Source organism: Ursus arctos, unplaced genomic scaffold, assembly GCF_023065955.2.
Source record: "Ursus arctos isolate Adak ecotype North America unplaced genomic scaffold, UrsArc2.0 scaffold_6, whole genome shotgun sequence".
Lineage (NCBI taxonomy): Eukaryota > Metazoa > Chordata > Mammalia > Carnivora > Ursidae > Ursus > Ursus arctos.
In genome coordinates, this window is record NW_026623078.1 from 84,194,743 (window position 1) to 84,212,943 (window position 18,201).

Genomic DNA, 18,201 nt, shown 5'->3' on the forward strand with positions numbered 1-18,201 from the left:
AGTCACGTGACTAAAGGCAACGCACCAGTATTTGTACCTCAACCTTCTGTTTCCTAGTTAAGATGCTCTTTCTACTAAAAAGACCTGCGTCTCTACACAAACTACGATACCTAGACATCTTTGATTACTAATACCTGAGACTTCAGCTAAGGGTAAAATTTAATTTTTGACTCGCTATTTAATTTTGATAATTTTCAAATTACTGCTACTTTTTGTAAATTAAGAAAAAAAAAAAAGAAACAGACACCCTAAGGAAGCACTAGGCAGGTATTTGTAAATTAAATATCAGTACTTAGTGGTTTTCTACTCAGTGCACCACAGCCTCCCATGATCCCACCTATACCGGTCTGAGAACCCACACCACCTTAGAGACAGGCTCCATGATAAGCCTATCAAAGAGGCTCAATCCTCTGTCTAGCTGTTTCTGCTCTAGGCGGACTTTGGAAAAAGTCAAGAGTCCGGCCAGCACTGTGTTAAGAGAACGCTCCATGACGATGAAAATGTCCCATCTCTGCACTGTCCGAGGTGGTAGCCACTAGCCACACCTGCATACTAAGCACCCAAACTGGGGCTAGTGTGACTGTCAAACAGAACTTTTCATTTTATTTAATTTTAATTTAAATAGCCACATGTGGCTAGCAACGACTACAGGAGACACAGATCCAAGTCTAGACTCCAAACACTGCAGTGAAATAAAACACAATTTTCCCTGTATCCTTAACTACAGGCTATATTATCTGGCCCAATCATTCCCCTGAAAAAGACTAAAAAAGATGGACAGAATACTTTAAAATCTTAAAATCAACCAGAAACTGACAAGACAATAAGGAAAGAACACGCCAAAATTAAAGTGAAATCAGGAACCCAAAGAGATGAACAAGCACAGAAACCACCTTTGCCCTGAAGTCATTTGCCAATTCTGAAAATTTTCAACTTTCATTTTTACAACCATGCAGGGAAAGAAGAGTAAGAATCAAAAGCTGGGTCCCTTAGGTTGTTTAACCAAAAACACTACCTCAATAAGCAGGACCCGAAAGGCTACAGAGCTCAAGATAAAAGAAACCAGAATCACCTCTCCAGTAAAATCACAGCATTGGGCGGTCCAAAATACCTCAAGCCTTAAACCTGCTTTAAACTGGTTAAAGCAAAAAAAAAAAAAAAAAAAAAAAAAAAAGTTCTCTGGAAGGAGCTATATCTTCATTCTATGCCTCAACAGACTCCTACAAATAATCAGAATTAAGTTAAGAATCCTACAAATAGGGGCGCCTGGGTGGCACAGCGGTTAAGCGTCTGCCTTCGGCTCAGGGCGTGATCCCAGCGTTCTGGGATGGAGCCCCACATCAGGCTCTTCTGCTATGAGCCTGCTTCTTCCTCTCCCACTCCCCCTGCTTGTGTTCCCTCTCTTGCTGGCTGTCTCTATCTCTGTCAAATAAATAAATAAAATCTTTAAAAAAAAAAAAAAAGAATCCTACAAATAATAACCTACACCATAAATAAAAATGAATCACAGACCTAAATGTAAACCTGAAACTTTTCTAGAGGGGGATGGAAGGAAATAAAGGAGAAAACCTTTGTGACCTAGGATTAGGCAACATTTCTTAACTACGACACCAAAAAAAGCACAGTCCAGGGGTGCCTGGGGGACTCAGTCAGTTAAGTGTCTGCCTTCGGCTCAGGTCATGATCTCAGGGTGCTGGAATTGAGTGCCGAAGGCATCAGGCTCCCTGCTCAGGGGGGAGTCTGCTGCTCCCTCTCCCTCTGCCCCTCCCCCCATCTCACGCACGCGTGCGCTCTCTCTCTATCTCAAATAAATAAATAAAATCTTTAAAAAAGAGAGAGAGAATGCAAAAACAAACCATAGCATGAGAGGAAAGCACAGCACACATCTGACAAAGACTTGTATCCAGAATATATAAGGAACCCACCAATAAGAAAAAAAATTTAATAGGTAAAAGATTTGAACACCAAAAGATACACAGGTGGCAAAACCACAAAGAAAAACCATTACGTACCTATCGGAATGGCTGAAAAGCTAAAAGACTAACCATACCAAATGTTGCCCCAACGATCCAGCGTGACTGGAACTCTCACACAAGGCTGGGAGGAATGTGAAATGGTTCAGCCATTCCAGGACAGAGTTTGACACTTTCTCAAAAAGCCAACATAGGCCTACCACAGGATGCAGCCATTACAGTGCTAGACCCAACCATTTCCAGGAAAAACAAAAGCCGATGGTCACATGAAGACTTGAGCGAAATTATTCAAAGGCTTTATTTGTAATAACTCAAAACAAGAAACGACTCTCCACACACTGATCACGTGCGACGTCATCCCAAGCAACAGCAGGAAGAAATTCCTTGGAAGTCAGCAAGGGATTCTAAAACAGATACAGATCTGCAAAGGGTCAAGGATGGCCAAGGTATGCTTAAAAAGGAACCAAGTGGGAAGAGTTCCACAATAAGACCTGTTATAAAACTAAAATAATTGAAGCAACTTAAACTGGGCAGTACCAGTGGAATTCAAGAAAGTCCAAAACAGATGCACATACACACGGACCTTTCATTTCCAAGAAAAGGGGCACTGCAGAGCTCTGGGGGAAAGATGCTCTTTTCAGTGAACGGTGTTGGGACAACTAGGATCCACATGTTAATGAAGTTGGATTCCTTCTTCAGATTATGCACCAAAACCAATTCTGAGAGAATTATAAAGTTAAAGGTTAAAAGCAAAAGTATAAAAGCATTTAGAGAATAAATGAGGAACTAGTTCATGACCTCAGGGCAGGGAAAGACACAAAAAGCTTACAAAAGAAAAGACTGACAAATGGCACTAATTAAACTTAAGAACTTCTATTCATAAAAAAAAAAAAAAACCACTGAGTCAGTGAAACTGCATATGACAAAGTGGGAAGAGACAGCAGCAAAATACATAACCAACAAAGAATGTGTGTTCTGAATATATATATAGTCTACAAATCAATTTAAAAATAACCTAATAGAAAAATATGGGCACTTCGAAAAACAGTGAATCCGAATGGCCAGTAAATGTATAAAAAGATGTGCAACCTCACTGTAACCAGGAAAAGGCTATTTAAAACCACAAGGCAGCAACACAGCAGAAACCACCAGAAGGGGCGGGGCGGGGCGACTGACACAAGACCAGAGCAGGGCTGAAGCAGTCATTAGAGAGAAGACTGGGGGGCGGCTGGAGCCTCCCAGCACAGCGGGGAGCAACAGGAGACTCCCTCACTGAGAAGTGCTCCAGGCCAGGCGCTCTGATGTACATTTAGTGGGGTCACAGTCTATAGCTGACTATAAACTAGAACTTTAACTTCACTTGACCAATGTAAGGAGAAAGAAACTGTTTCAGATCACTTTTTCCCACCAGCTCATTCCTTTTATTTTCTCCATCACAGGGCTACACCACTGACTCAGTCTGATGGGGGCCAGAAGAGGTACGTGGAAACATCCTTTGTACTTCGCGTCGACATTATGGTAACCTAAGTCCACCCATCTGTCCCTGATTCTTCTTCTCTACCTTAGTAACAACTTCCATGTACTTCAAGATCACAAGGCCCCCTCAGCAGGAGCACAGACTCTTCTTCAATCATTAAACCAATGACTGAGGGCCAACCCACTATAGTAGGAGGAGGAAGCTGTGAAGGACCCACAGATACGTCCAGGATAGTACAGAGTCCCTGTCCCTGAGCTCACAATATTCTATTGGCCTACAGGTGGGTCCAACTCTGCATAAGACATAGCAGAAAGTAAGCATATCACCAATTCCATCTTTGAACACTAACTTTTATCTAGCTCTGATCTTAGGAAAAAAATAAAGGACAAAGGCAAAACAACACAAATTAAATTTAGATATGACTTTAATGCTAGGCATAGAATCAATTCACACAATACTGTTTTAGTAGTCACCCCAAGACTTGGAAATCATCCTGACTCTAGTAGAAGCAAGCCAATCTCTCAACACCAAAACAAAACCACCAGGGAACACGTGCCTTGAGCACCCACATATACACACTTTCCTGCTATTTGCCAAAAACCACAAGTCCACGGGCTATACAAATTGCTATTTCAATGCAAAATCATTTATTTAAAATCCAAACCAAGATTCGAAAGAATTTAATGACCTCAGCATAAAACATTCAAAATCCCTAAACAAAATTAGTTGTGAGTTCTTCCCAAGACTCTAGAAAACCTGAAAAACATACGTAAAAAGAGTCCTGAAGTGAAGGCAATCTCACTAGCATTAAGTGGTCAGAAGCCATACACATGCCTCTGCCATTAACGACTGATTTTTTGCCTGCTACGACTTGCATTTCTCTTAAAACACTCTGAAGTAGTGGTTCACAGACATTAGCATGCAACAAAAGCTCCTGGACAGCATGTTCAAACAGACTGCGGGCCCCAACCCCAGAGTCTGATTCAGGAGGTCAGAGGTGGGGCACGAGCACACGCATTTCTAACCCAGCCAAGCGATGGCGATGCATTTGTACTTTGAGAACCACTGCAAACAACCAGTTTACTGGTTTACTGTGGTGTGCGCCTGCACGTGTTTCCCTTCGCAATAAGCAAGACCAAGGGGAACTTGCTGAGGAAGAACAAACTCTTTTTTTTTACCCAAATACTGACTTTTCTTGCCTGAGTGAAGGTAAGTGACCTGTTGTTCAAAACGTTTACTCTGAACAACAACGTAAAAGACTCTCTAAGCAGATCATCGGAAGGCTGGTGTGTCGTGGAACTGGCACTACAGTGTTAGGAAGATGGATTTTTTTTTAAGATTTTATTTATTTATTTGACAGAGAGAGACAGCCAGCAAGAGAGGTAACACAAGCAGGGGAAGTGGGAGAGGAAGAAGCAGGCTGCCAGCGGAGCAGGGAGCCTGATGTGGGGCTCGATCCCAGGACCTTGGGATCACGCCCCGAGCCGAAGGTGGACGCTTAACAACTGAGCCACCCAGGCACCCCTGGGAAGATGGATTTTTAAAAATGGTTTCAGGGCATAATGTAAAACCCTTGTAAAGTACATGATGAATCCAAATGATTAGTAAAAGATACATTAGAGCTTCTAGACCAGTCATCAAGGATCTTTTATAAATCCCAACTTCCAAATGGTGATATGTCTTCAGAATATAGAATGAGTCCTAACGAACACATGACCAATTCCTACAAAATTAATTTCTAGAAAAAAACATTTGAAAACTATAAAGGGACAGAGAAATGCCTTTTTCCCGCAGCTCAAGTTTGATAATATTTGTAATCTAAAATAAAGCAGACAAAGATAGAAACAGATAATCCAAGTTCTCCCTGGTATCAAGTCCTACCTGGTTTGTAAGTAAGGTTCTTTACCAAGGCAAACAAAAAACAGTGGACTGCTGACTGATGCAGGAACAGTTCTCCAACAACGAATGAGCCTGGGTTCTTTCATTCAATAAATATTGTGTCAGACACTGGGGATGCCATAGTGTGTAAAACAAAGTTTCTGCCCTCGTGTTGCTTAAATTCTATAAAAAGACACACAATGCACTACAAATATGGAATGTATAAAACCACGTCAGCTCTTTCTTCAGTCCATCAAAGACAAACACATGGTGCTTTGGTCACAAGTAGACCCAACAAGAACCTACCATTCACAGCACAATCCAAAGCACCAGATGGCAGGACTTTTAAGATAGGATATGGAGACAGAAAGGAGATCCTAGGCACAGACAGCCCATAGATACAACTTTTTAGGTTCTTCTGAGCCTTGGTTTTGGTCCACTGGCCCCAAATAAAGGAGTACAGAGTACGTCAAGTCTTAAAAGCACGATGGAAAATTCTAAATCGGCGAGAATGAGCACATTCACTTCAGAAACATTTATAGAGCAGCAATGTGTTAAAGATTATAAATTCTAGGATTTACTACAAGGGGATGAAACCTGCATGAGAAATTTACAATTTACTTTTCCCTCACATTACACCTTGCTTCCCACGAAATTATATTCATAAACACTGACACCCCCCCCCAAAAAAAAAGTCACCAATGAAAAAACTCTGTAACAATGTAGAGGTTACTAAAGCACAACCTTTAACAAATAAGAAGCGTCAATCACTGCACTATGCATTATATATTTGTATTTAACTGATTTTAAATTAACTTAAAATAATTAAACAATTTTGGTATGTTCATTAAAATGTTTACCTACACCATGTTGGCCAGATCACAGCTTCATGATATGAAAGTGTCAGATTCAAACAGAAAATATAATTATTTAAACTCTCCCAGACATGGTAATTACACCTGCATGCTACTCACTCCCCCTTCGGAAGGCTGGGTTCAGATCTGTGAGACTACTGCTGCTCTAGTCCTGTCTGGTCCTAGAAGCTGCACAGAGAGTTCAGCAGGCCCAGCCAACAAGGACCTACCCCTTGTGGGCCAAGAGGCCCACGGCAAGCTCCTCGAACTCCAAACTTCCAGTGTCTCCTCTGCAAAAATGAGGATAGCAATAGCACAATCAATGGTTCTCAGGAGGAATAAAGGAGAAAAAGCATGAAAGCAATCACCTCAGGTCTGGCACGTGTCATCTCCCAGATTTAATTCATCGGTAAAAAGGTAGTGACACCTACCAACAACACACAATACCCCACACGTAGCAGTAACATTACATCTCCTCCCCTATCAGTGGATAACATTCACATGTATGACTTTGGTTATTTTTCTTGTTCTGAAAAATGAGTTTACAGTAAATGCCAATGTATATCAATAAGATCTAGGCAGAATTCGTTTCGTTCAATACAAAGCTTGCAAGGAAAGACCTTCATGTCCTGACAAATAAGTAAACTCTGTGATGATGCTACTTGTTTCCTTCTCGGAGGCTTTCATCTGCTAAAAAGTGGCAATAGTGCCACCCAGCCAAAAACATCTATTTCATACTTTCCTCTAAAAACCATTTCATTAGTGTTTATGCAAATCAGACCATAATTAACAGCATTTGCTAAAAATCTCACCTATCCTGAGAGTTGAATTACATATACCTATCTGAATTTTATTTCCATGATAGAGCCTAGCAAAAAAAAAAACAATACAATTGTTATAGACAGGAAGAGAGGGGGTTCTTCTGGTACTTTATAATCAGAAACACATTTACGTAGTTCTGAATGGTAAGATTTGGCGCCATTCCTAGAAACTAATGCCAGAAAGTGGTAGACAGCAATTTCATTTCTCCTACACTAGGTTGCCTTTTGGTAGTCATGAAATGAAGGAAAAAAAAAAAAAAAAAAACCTTGCACAAATGTTAGCAGAGAGAAAAAGCCATCAACGGTTCAAATAATCCACTACGAAACATGGTTTTCAGAAGAGACATAAAAAAACAACTACTTAATGCAGCTGGCTGAGGCACTGAAACACAAGTACACCCAAACAGGAGCTGGAACTGCTCTCATCCTTTTCCACCAAGGATCCTTCTAAGGACAGAGATGCGACTTCATATTTGAATGCTTACTGCACTCACAAACATCCTGGAATTTATTACTATTCACTCAAATAAGGTCATTTACTTTGCCCAAGTTTTTAGAATTTGCATTTTAAATAATTTATATAGGAATCAGTAAAAATTCCCAAAGACCCCCACAGCAATATTTTGCTAATTATTTAAGGGATTTTAGTAAGGAGATACAGTAATGAAAAAAGTTCTTAAGCTCGAGCTTTAAGGCAAAATAAACTACTACAGAAACTAAACTTTACTGGTTTGCAAGCCAAAAAAAACCCCTCATTTCACAAATGATAAAAATCATAGAACTTTTAATTATATTGAAATTTAAAACAAGATTTTAGCTGAAAACTGTCTAAACTGAAAATGTTTACTTCCAAAAGTTAAAGATTTACATATTAAGACTTTGAATCTCATCTTTTGCTGTGTTACCCCTGAGACAAGTATTTTCTCAAAATTAAGACACTTAAAAATACAGGAAAAAAGGTTTCCAGAAAATCTTTAGAGATAGAGAAGTAGATCCTAGATCTACTTCTCCAACTCAAAACTAACATCCAAAAAAGAAGAGTCATGTTCAAAATGACTCTTTACTACACGATAGAACATATACAGTACACAGAAGACACTATAATTTTTTCTGCGGGAACTAATCAGCATTTTTTTAAGGGGATATCTTTAACAATACAATTGTTATTTAGACAATTTCTCAAACTTCCTAGCGAGAAAAGCTATGTGACTCGCTGCAGAACCCAATTTTAAGAATTGGGATGTCAAGTTCTCTCATTTCCAACAATGGGCATGGAGTGCTAGAGAAACGATGTTAGTGAGAAATGTTCTGATGATCCTCACTGCGGCTCCTAACTTCTGGTTTCACCGGACACTTCCACCCCATCGCACTCATGGAGCTTCACTCCTAATCACGACTCACCTTCAGTGGACCGCCAGCCTGAAAAGAGGCTGAAGTCCTCTCTCCTGTAGGGCTCTGCCCCAGGACTCTTGGCCCCAAACCTTAAACACTAAGTTTTGGATTCAATGTCTTTATTTATCCAAGGACTTGCTTCTTGATGCATCATCACCTCTGAACAATGCGTAGGTCCTTTTATTCAGTGTAAATACTCAAGTCTTAGGTTGATTGGGGCCCTTTAAAAGACAGCAACGGGTTTTAAACAATCTTTCCCCAGTTTTCATTATTAAATCGGAGTATATGATAATCACCGGAAAGATATTACTTAAAGAACGTGTAACATGGATCTTGCTGCTTCGACAACATTTAGCACACAAATGTATTCAAGACACGAGTGGTAGGCTCATTCAGTGTTTCACCTCCAAGGACAGCCACAAAGAGAAAACAACGTACTCATAAAGACACCGGAACGCAAACTTTCTTCAAAAGTTTCATGTGTTTAAATATTGCAGGATGTTAAAAATTATCTCCAAAGTACAATGGCATGAAAAAATTACCTACATTGGATCTCAACAAAAATAAGGTGAATGCTAATTTGTAATGTATCTTTCCATCACTTCATCCACCTTTCGGGTTTTCAGAGATGAGACAACTGACCAGAGTTCACACATTTCCAAGAGAAGACTGCTTCCATTATGAGTTTTACAAATAAAATATTAAGGGTGAGGCTCTGGTATTTCATTTCAAAAAAGTAATGGCCTATTTTTCCAACCACGAAAATGTTTACATTCTACCTAAGAATCCCAGCGTTGGTCGTCTTAAGTACAGATCCCCAAATCCTTACACCGCCTTCAGCTTGAACGTATTTCAACCAGTTCCCATAATTACTACAATATTACTATTATCTTAGTCTCACTGCCAAAAACCCAGCTGCAGGCTAACTATGCAAGAATGAGACACTGTTGAAATGACTAAAAAAAAATTTCTTTTTACCCTTAGTGCATTAAGCTAAATAAGTAACACACACACACACACACACACACACACATACACACACACACACACACACACACCCTCCTCCTCCTCCTCCTCCTCCTCCTGAGAAAAGAAAGGAAACGAGAGAGAAAGAAACAGCGAGTCCTTCTTCCACCTAAGCCGGCAGCAGAGCTGGGGGCTGGGTTGGGAAGAGGGGTAAACTTGGAGGCACAATGAATCAACGAGGTCTGCGGGGCTTTCGCCCGGAAAACCACAGGGCCACAGCAAATTGAGCGCCAGCTGCGGGGAAGGAGCCGGCCCAGACCCGGGTTCGAGGCCCGCCCTTCTCTGCCGGAGGGCCAGTGAGTCCCCATATCGGATCCGGGCTATTACCCCCCTCCAGGTCCCCAAGGATTTCCCTCTTCCTCCTCCTTCCTCTCTCCCCCCTTTTGTTTTTGAGGCAATCGGCCGGCTCCCAAGGAGGCTGGCTGGCCTCCCCAAGCCCCCGGCCTCCCTGTGCTCTCCGGCCTCGAGCCCCTCCGTCTCTCCTAGACCCCCGAATCCACCAACCTCCCCATCTTTCACGAACCCCCCCAGGCCTTCTCATGTCCCCCAAACCTCCCCGTTTACCCGAGCCCCCGGCCTCCCCTCGTCCCCCGGCCTGCCGGAGCCCGCCGACCTCCCCACAAGTCCGTCCTCCACCCATCGCCGTTCTCCCAGAACCCGCCCCCTCGTCCCCCTTCCCTGGCCTCTCGTGTCCCCCCGCCGGCCTCCCCACATCCTCGTCCTCCCGGAGACCCCCAGTCCGCCCCACATCTCCCGACCCGCCCGCGCCCCGGTCCTCCCCACAGCGCCGTCCTCCCCGGGCCCCTCCCTCGTCCTCCCCACTTCTCCGGCCTCCCCACATCTTCGGCCTCCCGAGCCGCGCGCGGGAGGGGTCCGTCTCCGCCGCATCCGCCGCGCGGACCGGCTGGTTGGCCCCACTCGGCCCTCCGCCCGCGGGCCGCGGCCCTGCCAACCCCCAGCTCCAGGAGCCGGCCCGCCCGCCCGCGTCCCGGCCCCCGCCCCGGCCCCGCACTCACTCGGACCGCGCGGGTCGCCGGGAGGCGAGGGCAGATTACTGCGAGGCGGCGCCGCGAACCGACGGGCGGCGCTCCCTCCCACGCCTCACGCCGCGGGCGCACAGCGGTCCCGGCCCGGCGCCGGCGGCGGTGGCGGCGGCGGCGGCGGCAGCGGCGGGCTTGCGCCCTCGGGGCCGTGCTGCGTCGGCGCGGGCCGCGCGTGCGCGGCGACCGGCTGAGGCGCGCTTCACCGCCACGGCGCGCGCCCGGCCGCGTCCCCGCGCCGAGCTTCCGCCTCCCGGGAGGACCGGGCATGCGCCGGCGGCTCGCGCATGCCCAGCACGCCACGGGGCTCCGCTCCCGAGACCGCGCCGGACAGTCGCGCCGGGCATTCAGGACAGCAGTGGAGTGAGAGTGCATGTGGTGGCCGGGTCCGGGGAAGCCTCGGCGGGGGCCGGGACGGGCGGCCCGCCGAGCTGAGGTCCCGGGGGTCCCACCGGCGGCACTCTGGGCCGGCGGGGTTGGACCGACCTCGGGGGAGCCCTCCCACCCGCTGCCCTGCCCCCCACAGCCCGGACGCGGCCCCTTTGCAGGGCCTCCCTAGCCCGCCGCCCTGCAGCCCAGCCCCAGGGCTGGAACCCGCGCGGTCGCGCCCCGCAGTGGGCCGGGGCCTGGCCCGAGTCCTCGCGCGTGTCTTCGCCAGGCTTCCTGCCCACCCCGAGGAGTTAGGTGTCCCGGGCCCCTCTGCACACAGGAGAGTGAGGCTCAGGGGTGTGTTCAGTGGCATCACAGCTAATGCTGGGCTGTACTTAGATTGGATCCTGGAAGTCGGCCTGAAAGAGGCTGTGGGAGGTGGCTGGAGGTAGACAGATGTGGGGCCTGCGCGCTGGTCTCGGGGCTGGAGAAAGAGGAGGAGGACCCCGGGGATCTGCACTCGTCCAGGGGTTTCTTCAGGCATCCTTAGGAGCCTGGCGTTTGTTCTTTAGGCCGCAGGGAGCCTGGGGAGGGTTTCAAGCAGGAAGTAATATCTGATTTGTGTTCTTTAAAAAAAAAAAAAAATGACAACCTTGTGGTAGGAAATGAAACCAGAGGCAGGGCAACTTTCATCTTTATGGTGTCACTTTGATCCTCACCACAAGCCGGGAGGCAGGTTAGGCCCACACTCCTTTTCAAAGGTGAACTCCTGAAGCCCGAAAAGGTAACCCACCGTTCTGTTCTCAGAAGCTATCATTTGACTCTAGTTATAACAGAAGCAGGTAAAATAAAAGTTTTGCTTAGCAAGAGTTTTACTATATATGTTTTTGTTGTTTTTTAATGAAATGTATTATGGTTATTTGTAGAATTTTTTTAACTCCATCCAAGTTTGCAAGGAAGTGTGTCTCTGAATGTGAGCCCAGGGCCTTGGTCCCCAGAGTTTGCTCCACCTGGAACTCTCCTCCCTCTGGAGTGTGTCACTCCCTCATGTCTTTGAGGCTTATGTGTCACCTCATCAGATGCCAACTGACCACTCTGTGTATAATAGGAACCCCCACCCCCACCCCTGACTCTGCTCTGTTGTTCTGCAAAGCAGCTATTGTCCTCCACAGCCCTACACTGTGTACTTGTTTATTTCTTGGTTGTGTGTCCCTCTCCCAGAACGTTAGATTCATTCAAGCAGGGACTTTGTTCACTTCTGGGTCCCTGGCACATAATGAGATATTGTGGAGTAACTGAGTACAGCTTTGGGTGATGGGAAGTAAGAAACTGTTATTTAAAGTATAAGAAGGAAGGGGGAGTCAGGGAAGGGAGTGGAGGGACAAAGGGGATTATAGTGAGGAGATCTTTGCAGGGCGGTGGGGGCGCTTTGGTAGACTAAACATGGCCACCAACTTGTTGACGCTGCTCCCCACGAGAGATTGAATCCAGTCATTCACCCCTTGAATGCGGATGGCTCTTGTAACTTGCTTTGACCAGGAAAATGTGTCACGGGGGATGTGGTGTGACTTTTGAGCCGAAGCTGCAGGAGGTGGTCTGGCTTTCTTGTCACCTGATTCGAAACAAGTCCAAGCAGGTCTGGTGAGGAGGCCGCGTAGAAGAGCGCAGATCCTCCCTGGCTGACAAGCTGCCACCTGCCAGACACGTGGGTGAGGCTGTGCTTGACCACCCAGCCCTGGCCAAGTAGTCAGCCAGCTGCGGCCACCAGAGACCCACGCAGACCAGCACAACTGTGGAGATGCACTCAGCCCCAACCAGCCAACCAGAGAATCACGAGCAAATAAAATACTTGTGGTTTTAAGCCCTAGATGTTAGCGTGGTGACACAGCCATGGATAACTGACACATTTGATTACCTCAACCTTATCATGATGCATTCAAAACTGATGTTCTGGAGCGTGGCTTTGATTATTCTTCTGCCTAATAAAAGCAGAAAATCAGGAAAGGGCAAGACAAAAAGTGATGCAAACAGATACAAAGAGGACGAAAGGTAGACAGAGGAGATGAGCAGCAGGTTGTGCAGCCGAGACCCTCCTCATCCCCTGAGCATACTTTGTGGTGCCTAAGAGCTCAGGTTCAGGAGTCCATGAACAGTGAAGCAGACCCAGGCTCCAGTTCAACTGTTCCCCAGGGTCAGACACTGAGCAGGTGGTATAACGTCCTTGCTCATCTGTTAATAGAGGTTACAGAGAAGCTCCATAACCTTAGGTTGTTGTGGGGAGGAAATGAACTGTTCTTGTCAAACACTCGGCAGAGTGCTTGGCACAATATACCCTCCATAAGTATCATGGGTTAGCAATAGCATTCCTGTACAGGTTACTGTTCATCTTGATCATGGAGGGGCGATCATTCAAAGGACCGCCCAGAGTGTAGTGTTAACAAAAGCTGATTTTCCTCAGCTCTGTGGGTCAGATGCTGTGTCCACAGTCTCCAAACCTCATAGCAGCCCTGCAGCACGGGCATGTTAACATCATCTTCATTCTATTGTTGTGAAAACCGTGACAAAGGAAAAACGCAAGCGATGGGACAGGTGGCAGGGCTGGAGCTCAAAGCTGCAGTCTGTCCCACTGCAAAGCATGCACTCCTCCCTCTCCCTATGCAGCCTCTGCTACACTCAGACCCCACACAAAAAACAAAATACACAAGACCATGCGGCTTCTCCCCTTCCTGCACTGCGCCACACAGGCTGAGCGCTGACCTTATGTGGGAAGCATTCAGGAAGGGCTTCCTGTGTATTGGCAAAGCAGCTGCACGGACCCTGGGAGCACTTCCTCCTTGAAAAGCACCCTCCCACCTCCCTAGTCTGATGAGGGCTTGTCCCTAGGAGGGACTTACTCATAGTGGAAACAGAAACACACTTTAAGACTGGGGTGGGTACACAGTAAAGAGGGTGCGTGGTAAGAAGCTGGTGTCACCAAGGACACACTGAAGCACACATTATTGCCCACATCAAGGCGCTGACCAGCCTGCAGATCCACACAGAGAAACTGGCATGAGAAAAAGTGGGATCCAGGAAACTGGTGCCCGGGGCACTCGTAGATCCAGTACGATGGGCCACTGGGGGATACGGGTGTGCCACCTGCCCTCCGGGGATGCTGGCCCTCAGGTGGTCAGAACCAGGAGACTGGTCGGGGAAGAGGGACACCCTGCAGAAGAACAGAGAGAGGAGTCCGACCAATCTGGTTCAAACCCCAGCTCCCCCATGTGACAGCCCAGTGGCCCTGAGCGGACTGCTCTACCTCTCTGAGTCTAAACTTCCTCATCAGTGAAGTGGGGAGGGGGGAGGCTGCAAGAGCAGAAGGGAAGGGGCCAGGGGGCACCCCTAGGGAAGATGCTTAAAGGGGAAGCATAACAAAGGAGGGACAATTTGAGGGACTGGAAGCCAGATTCCCTCCTTCAACATCTGGCCAGCGTAAAGGCAAGATGGGCCACAACCACCATGTGCACCTTGCCCAGGAGGGAACATTCTGGACTTTCAGAACTAGGCTGTTGATGGAAGTTTTACAATATGTTTGAAATTTCACTTCCCACGGGAATTTAATGTAGGGATGTTGGAATGTGGGACTATTAACTCCTCTGGGTGGGGGGAAGGGTCTTGCCCCCAGTAGTGCCTGCAGTGGACGCAGCTCTTTTGAGGGGACATGTGAACGATTTGCCCCAGGTGTGGTTTCATCCTCAGCTGGAGCTAGGGGTGCCCCAGCCACTCCTGCTCACCTGCTCACACAGATCTCCCCACTCCTTGCCCCGCCATGGCGTTCCAGGTCCCTGGGATACAGGGCACACTAGCTGGACCTCTTCCAGGCCCTGTCCAGAGGCTCAGCCCTAGGGGCTGAGCCGCCTATAGCAGTGACCCCAGGACCTCACCCGTGGGGCTCTCCAGGGATACTGCTCTCAGGTCTGGGCCACACACCCACTTCCCATTACTCACAACCCCACTCCCCCAACACACAGAGGGGAAACCCTTTCCCTGTACAGCACTCAGCAGGTCCCGGACAGGGACAACCTCCCATCTTCCTAACCGGAAATGCCCATTTGGCCTGGAAAACTTGCAGCTAGGGCTCAAGTTAGCCTCCACCCAGAGCACCCACATACCTGCACCAGCCTCTAGAGAAGAAAAGATCTACATTTTCTGGGAAATTCTGCCCCAAACCATTGGTTCTCTCATTTCATTGTCACAACTCTTCAGATAAGTGCTATTAAATGCATTTTCCAGATGGGTAAACTGAGGCCAGAAGGTGATGACTACCCAGCTCAAGCCTACCCAGTAAGTAAGTGGCAGAGAAAGGATTCATACCCAGCTTGTGTGGCTCCAAAGTTGTGCTCTCAGTTACTGAGCTCCTCAGCCTCCCAAGGCAGGGCGGGGGAGGGGAGGACCAGTTCTGAGTCCAGAGGAGGCTCCCTCACCTTCTCTCCAGGGTGAACAGGCAGTGCATCCTGGTTTAGCAAAGACAATGCAGTTGCAGGGGCTCCCCTGGACCTGTTTCTATCGTGGGCTGGACAAAAGTCATTATCAGTATTAAATCCCCACGAAAGCAGTGTTCTCTCTGCAGATTTTGTGTCGTGCTCAGCACAGAAGGCTGCCCGCTTTCCGGTGTCTGCAAGGTGAGCAGACTGCCCTTGGAGATTTCCCACTTCTCCCATCTTCTCAGCTTTGTTTTTTCTCTCCCAGCTTCCACTTTCCTCTCCCCATTCTCTCTCTCTTTCTATCTCAAATAAACAAATAAAAGCTTTAAAAAAAAAAAAAAGGACTAGACTCACTACTCACTCATCGAACTTCGGGTCAGGCTGGCTAAGGCCCATCTCTCCAGGCTGCTCGCTCCCCCACCTGAAGCTCTAGGGTCCAGTCTCACAGTTTCCCGCTTGTGATGGCAAAGTGGCCCCATCCCGTGCCCTCAGCAGCCTCTGGGGAGAATTTGCCCATTTTCCAAGTGTCCACAAAGTCACCTGGCTTTGTTGGGCCATGGAGCAGGAGGTAGACTTAGCCTCACCCAAACCAAACCAAACCAAACCAAACCAAACCAAACCAGAGAGAGCGTGTGCCGGGAGGAAGGGAAGGGGTGGTGGGCAGCTGAAATGCCAGAGGTCCCCCCCCTTCCTCTGGTCCCAGAGCACCCGCTCTTCCTTCAGAGCGTGCCCTGGCCCCACATTTCATGGCTTCAGGGTGCACGGTGTTGAGCCTAGGTGCCCATGGTGCCGTCCTTCCCAGGCGGTGGGCTCTCTCCCAGAAGGTACCTCTGTAGCGTCCCGGAGAGAAAAGGCAGTCGGAGCCAAGGTGGTGGGATGGGAGAGTGCGCGGAGCTTCCGTGGGGATGCCGGTCAGAGGACGTCCAGGGCTGACCTGGCTGCCATTCTCCCCTTTCAGTGCCCTGGGCTGGCTGTGTCCTCCGCATTCTGGCTTCCCCCAGGTTAGCCGGAGCAGGCGTAGAGAATATGGACACATGATAATATCAATGAATAATGGATAGTATTGGGGCTTCTGTGTGGCTTAGTCCGTTGAGTGGCCGACTCTTGATTACCACCGAGGTCACAATCTCAGGGTCTTGAAATCAATCCCCAAGAAGGGATCTTCTTGGGTGTGGAGCCTGCTAAAGATTCTCTCTCCCTCTCCGTCCTTTCCCCCTCTAAAAAAATAATAGTAGATATTATTGTTGTTTCTCTACCATGTCTTGGGAATATGATTTTTCTTTTTAATAGGACTTATTTTTTGGAGCAGTTTTAAATTTACAGAAAAAATGCAGTTAATAGTGTAGCGTTCCCATAGACCCTGCACCCAGTTTCCCCTATTATTAACATCTTCCATTAACACGATACATTTGTTACAGTTGATTAACCAATACCGATACGTTGTTACTCACTAAAGTCCATAGTTGATTCAGATTTCCTGTGTTTCAGCCTCATCTTTCCCCTGCCCCAGGACCGCATCCAGGACCCCGCACCTTGTTTGGTTTTCATGGGTCCTTGGGCTCCTCTTTAGCAGTGATCATTCCTCAGACTTTCCTTGTCTTTGATGGCTTTGACAGGTAGGTTGGAAGAGTGCTGGTTGGGTACTTCTTAGGAAGACCCACTGCTGAGATTTGTCTGATGACTTTCTCCTGACTAGACCAGGGCTATGGTTTATTGGGGGGAAGACCCCAGAGATAGAGAGCCATTGTCATCACATCACGCTCTCATACCACCCACATGACGTCGGACTCTTGATGCTGGCCTTGGTCACCCGGCTGAGGCTGTATCTGTCAGCCATCGCCACTGTGAAGCCGCCCTCCACACCCTCCCTTCCAGGCTGCACACTTTGGAAGAAACTCACGCCTGTAGAGTGGGGGGTCACAATCACCCTTCTTGAGGGCAGAGGGTCTGCGTACATTCTTTGGAGTTCTTCCGCATGGGAGATTAGTCTCTTCTCCCCCATTTGTTAATTCATTCGATCATTTATATTAGTCTGGACTCACAAATATTTATTTTTTTACTCTGGTGGTTATAATCCACTACCACTTTATTTATTTTGTTGCTCTTAGGGATATTGTTAACGTCCAAAATACCTTCAAGCCTGACATCATCCGTTCAAAATCAGACTCGTGTTTGGCATGGATTAGAGCGGCAGGAAATCAGCCCAGATGACACACGGAAATCTCCAGGCATGAACAGAGCCAGGTAGGCAGCCAGTCTGTGGGAAGAGATTGCTGGGTCTCATTATAAAGCTATAACCCACCTCCAATGTCTGCGATGTCCGTTCCCTCCTTCAGACCACTTGTGCTCAGCCCCTGGGACATGCCACACAGTGTGCTAAAAGCCAGGTTGCTGTGGTCTGGTGGGAACAGCCAAGTAAACAGTTAATTACGACATGGACCCATCCAAGCAAGGCTGTCACACAGGTGATGTTTGTGTTGGATCTTAAAAGCAGTCAAGGTCAGGGAAGGACATCCCTGGGGAGGGCACAGCACAGACAGAGTGTAAGAGGACCTATCCTTTGGGAAGGAACCAGTGTCTGCTGGGTCACTGACAAGGCAGACAAGGAAGACAAGGCATTTGGGTCCAGAATGTGGGGCTTGAGATTGTTGGGGAGAGGATGAATCGACTGTGAGTCAGTCAGGACTCAGCTATGAAGCTACCATAATGGAAACTAACCCTGGTGGTCGGTCATAAGCCAAAGGAATTTTACTGGAAGTCATACTTGGAGGAAGAGCTTCAGCTGTGATCAGCAGAAACCCTACTGCAATAGGGATGGCACACAGGGGTTTGTTCTGTCACATAAACAAAGTCCAGAGGTTAGAAGAAGAGAACTGATATGGAGACCCCATAAACTCATCAGAGGCCC

General features: G+C 47.4%; 1 protein-coding gene across 10 annotated transcripts in view; it reads right to left on the bottom strand.

Annotated features, from left to right (window-relative positions):
* PTK2 (protein tyrosine kinase 2) overlaps positions 1-10,583 on the bottom strand; it is a 262,938-nt gene extending 252,355 nt beyond the window's left edge. For 7 of the 10 annotated variants that reach the window (XM_048212414.2, XM_057308018.1, XM_057308017.1 and 4 more), the window contains exon 1: positions 10,438-10,583. The gene's annotated coding sequence lies outside the window, so the exon portion shown is untranslated. The remainder of the gene's footprint in view (positions 1-10,437) is intronic. The other 3 variants (XM_057308020.1, XM_057308021.1, XM_057308019.1) reach the window with 1 other exon arrangement.
* Between the last annotated feature and the right edge of the window lie 7,618 nt (positions 10,584-18,201).